The following is a 4,278-nucleotide window of genomic DNA, read 5'->3' on the forward strand; positions in this document are numbered from 1 at the left end:
CCTGTGGAAGGCTTTCGACACCTTGTAGAGTTCATGCCCCGACGGATTGAGGCTGTTCTGAGGGCAGAACGGGGTGGAACTCAATAATAGGAAAGTGTTCCTAATGTTTTGTACACTCAGTGTATGTGTCTCACGTAGCCAAATCTGTGGAAGGCTTTGAAGGTTATAAGTTCTGAACATGAATCAATCTTAATTATTTTATAAGTCACTATCTCCTTATAACTCACTATCTCCTTTAATTGCCCTGTCTGCACATTAAGCAGAAAGCTTGTTAGTGGCTTTGAGATCTTCAGGGATGTCCCTCTTCATCGCTAGCTACTCTCTACAGTTGTAATGCTTAGGCTCTCTCTCTTTCTCTCTCCCTCTCTTTCGCTCTTGCTCTCTCACACACACACACACACACACACACACACACACACACACACACACACACACACACACACACACACAAACCCAATTTTCAGTCCGTTAACTGACCGAGCAGATCCCAAAGTGGTTCAGTCCGACGGCTATCAGTGAGCCACTGACCATTACTGTGCCAGTTAAACTGGCAAACACGAACACTGACCATTAACCGTCGTTTGTGGGCATAACCAATTAGCTAAGTACTCCGACTATTGACTCAGTGTAACAGAGTCTAACCATTAACTTGGAGGTCAGAGGTATAGTTCCAGAAGGATCTAACCCTATGGCCTGAAGATAGGCCACTGGACCTACATATGAAACATGATGACACATGTTACATGGCAAGACGGCAAGGGACTACAGTTTGCTCTCTATATAATATACTTCTATGTCTCAGATGGCTCAGTGGGCACTGGGCAGGGTGTGTTGAGGAAGTCGATAATGATCTCTACATTAAATATAAAACCTGAGAGTTGAACAGATTGTTAGATCATGGGAGCAGATTTATTCAGACACCACCATCAGGTCAATTATTCATCAGGTCAGACGACCTGACAGGACTCAGTGAATAAGAGATATTACAGTATACTATGGCCAGAGGTCTAAGTGGACTCCCACTTGACATATCCACCGAGAGAACATGATAAGGTTGTACAGATGACAGTACATTCTATGGGGCTGGATGGTCAGAGATACTCGTGAGTTTGATAGTTTCACTTACACGTACTCGAAGACACGTACCTGGTTGAGTGTTTGTGGGTGAACATGTGTGCGTGTGTGTTTATGGATTTTGTTTTTTGAGTGCATTACGGTCCAACTATGCACGTGTGAGTACATGTGTGTATACATGCTCAAGCATGTGTGTGTTTGTGTAATTGTTTATTTCAGGGCAGGCAGTGGACCTTTGGTGCCAGAAGTATTTTGTGTGTGAACCTCTCGAGTGGTTGGTTTCAATCAGGCAGCCTTCATTAGTGAAACTCAACAGTCCCTCTCATCTCCTTTCAATTCTCCCCACACTCCTCTTCTCCCTCTCTGCTCTCCTCTCCTCTGCTCTCTTCCCCCTTTCAGGCTTTCCTTTTCTTTCCCCTGTTGTTGTTATTTTCTTTCATTATAGATGGAAAGGCCTCTCTCCCTATCTCTCCCCCTGTCTCTGCCCCCCCCCCTCTCTCTCTCTCTCTCTCCCCCCATCTCTATCCCTTGCTCTCTCTCTCTCTTCCTTTCTGTCCAGCAGTGTCACAAAAACTCCTCTGTTCTATGCAGTTGTATAATTGCTATAATGAGTTGAGTTTGCTGTCCGTGGTTTTAGACTGGTTAGCTTTCACATGAGGGAGGTAGGGAGAATACCAGTGCTAACCTACCTCACCTCTCCTCCTTCCGACATTTTGGGCCAACCTGACCCAACACCTGGCTATTGTCCAAGCCAATAACTCACTTCCTGTCCTCAGCCTTGTGTTCGCTGTGTTTCACTGCCCTCTGAGAAGACTGGAGAGGTTCTGTAGCAGCAGTATGGGAACAACTCTACCTAACCCTCTGTCCCATAATGACACTGTGAATCGAATTCTGTGTGACCTATTTAATCTGCTGTTGCTGGGCTCCGTAATAAGAGTTGTCGATGCACATGGCCCAAGCAGCCTGGTTCTAACTGGAGGGCACTGTATAGGTTCTCCTCACAGTCTGGTTTTACCTGAAGGGCACAGTACACAGTACAGGGTCTGTTCCTGCCTCCCTCACATCCACAGGGCACTCTGGAGAAGTAGCGAAGTGAATTCCTACATTGTAACGGTAAACTGACATTTCTATGGTCATTTAGGGTATTATGAACAGTAAAAAAAACATCTGAAACGTCTTCAAAGCGCAAAAACACTTTAGACCACAAGAGGGTGCCGTTTGTTGTTTCTGGCTCGTTAACATATTTTGAGGAATGCCTTATAAGAGGCTATATTTGTTGCAACCGTGAGTGAGAATGCTGTACCAATTAAACTCATAAGTGGTTATAGAGCCCTGCGAAATGTGAAATGAATAGGGGACAAATTTGAGTAGCAGCACGTCTTAACCTTAAATGGATGAGCATTTTGCCATGTCTTTTTGCTCTGTTTTGTCCTGTAGTTTTTGCCAGGTTGGAAGCCTTTCTTAAGGTCTCTAGAAGTGCAAGTCCCTTGAAACACCAACTATTCATTAACATGTCTTAATGTGTAAACACTTTACCTAGCAGGCAACCTGCTTGCAACAATCCCTTCAAATTACAGTAAAATCCTGTAAAATACGATGAATTTCACTCATCCATTCATTCATGCATTCTCATTGCAGTAGCATTTACTTTTTTACATTATAATACAGTACATTACACGGATTGTACTGTGTGTCATTACACAGTTCGTGTTTTGATATCATATTTATATTACAGTAGGTGTACTCTAATATGAAATACAGAATTGTACCTGTCACCAAGCCGCCTGAAAGCTACCGTCAATTTCACTTGAACCCTATTCCAGTCTAGCTGCGGTACGGGAAAGGAGTGGGTGTAGGAGGTGTCTGTGTAGGCGTTCAGATGGACCGGTGAAGTTTGGGGGAGCGTTGAGGGAACGTCGTTTTCGATGTGTCTTGATTTAAGACCTATGCTGAGAGCTGGAAAGCTCCAGAGGCATCTCTGATCACCACTCTGCTTCTCCGCACGCATGCGCAAACACATGTCCGGGACTCAGATTTAAAAAAATTTGAGGTCAAGCCCTCTATCAGCTTTCAGGCCACGCATTCTCTCTCTCTCTCTCTGTATTGTCCTTTAAAGACATGCTCTCAGTTCATTCAGATCCACCACAGACCAGGCTGTTCAAAAGTTACTTGTCGAGGAACTGTATCTCCTCATATACGAGTTTGTAGGGTTACCTTACTCTCTGCAATATTACATCCCACCGGGACTTGTGTCTAAGTTACATCTCAGGGAATTTGTTATGTAAAGCACGTTTAAGTGTGTTTGGGATAGGCATAGCATGTTTAATTAATAAGAAATACTGTTGAGAGATAAGAGATGAGAGAGAGAGAGAGAGAGACAGAGAGAGAGAGAGAGAGAGAGACAGAGAGAGAGAGCAACCCTATCCCTCTGTCCTCTGTTCTATAAGCCTTGGTATACTGTTGTCCTCTCAAGAGAAGAATGACTGATGCTGGGAGGGAAAGAGATGGAGGGCATGGAGAGAGAGAGAGAGAGAGAGAGAGCACATGCTTTTGACACCAACTAACACTCTGCTGATTGAGTCCCCAGTGTACAGTCTCTCCAGGCAGAAGATGTTTTTGCCTGAGTTTGTCAAAAGGCCCGATCATACCACAACTCTCCTTAATTTCCTCTCTTTCTCCATCTCTCCCTATTTACTGGCCTTGCCTCTGTGCCATCACCGCTTGTCCCTCACTAACTACCTCACGACTCCTTTTCACCAGCCAAAAGGTCTCTGAGTAGTGCTAATTATAACTACGCACTCACGCGCACACGCACACACACACACACACATTGGCCGCTTGACTGACTGTTGATGAGTCACGACTCAGTTAAGGGCCCTTTCAGTATACCAAGGCTTCACACTGTGTGTATAATTCACTGCCGTATATTCAGTTGTGTGTGCGTTTTGCGTGCCGTGTACAATGTTGTTGTTTTTTACGCTTATGCCGATTATTTTTGTTTTCAAGATGGCCTTCATCCATAACCATCGGTTACGCGGTTATACGGTAATTGTGCTAGCCCTATGCGTGTGCATGTGTTTGTGTACCTCATGTTATATTTCCAGTGAATGGGAGCAGTGTGAGACAGGCAGCCTGAGGCCCTAGTCCCATTAGTCTCCTGTGCCTTAGCAGGAACACTACATTTACCCATCCCATGACCCCGCT

The sequence above is a fragment of the Salvelinus fontinalis genome, chromosome 10 (assembly GCF_029448725.1).
Source record: "Salvelinus fontinalis isolate EN_2023a chromosome 10, ASM2944872v1, whole genome shotgun sequence".
Classification (NCBI taxonomy): domain Eukaryota; kingdom Metazoa; phylum Chordata; class Actinopteri; order Salmoniformes; family Salmonidae; genus Salvelinus; species Salvelinus fontinalis.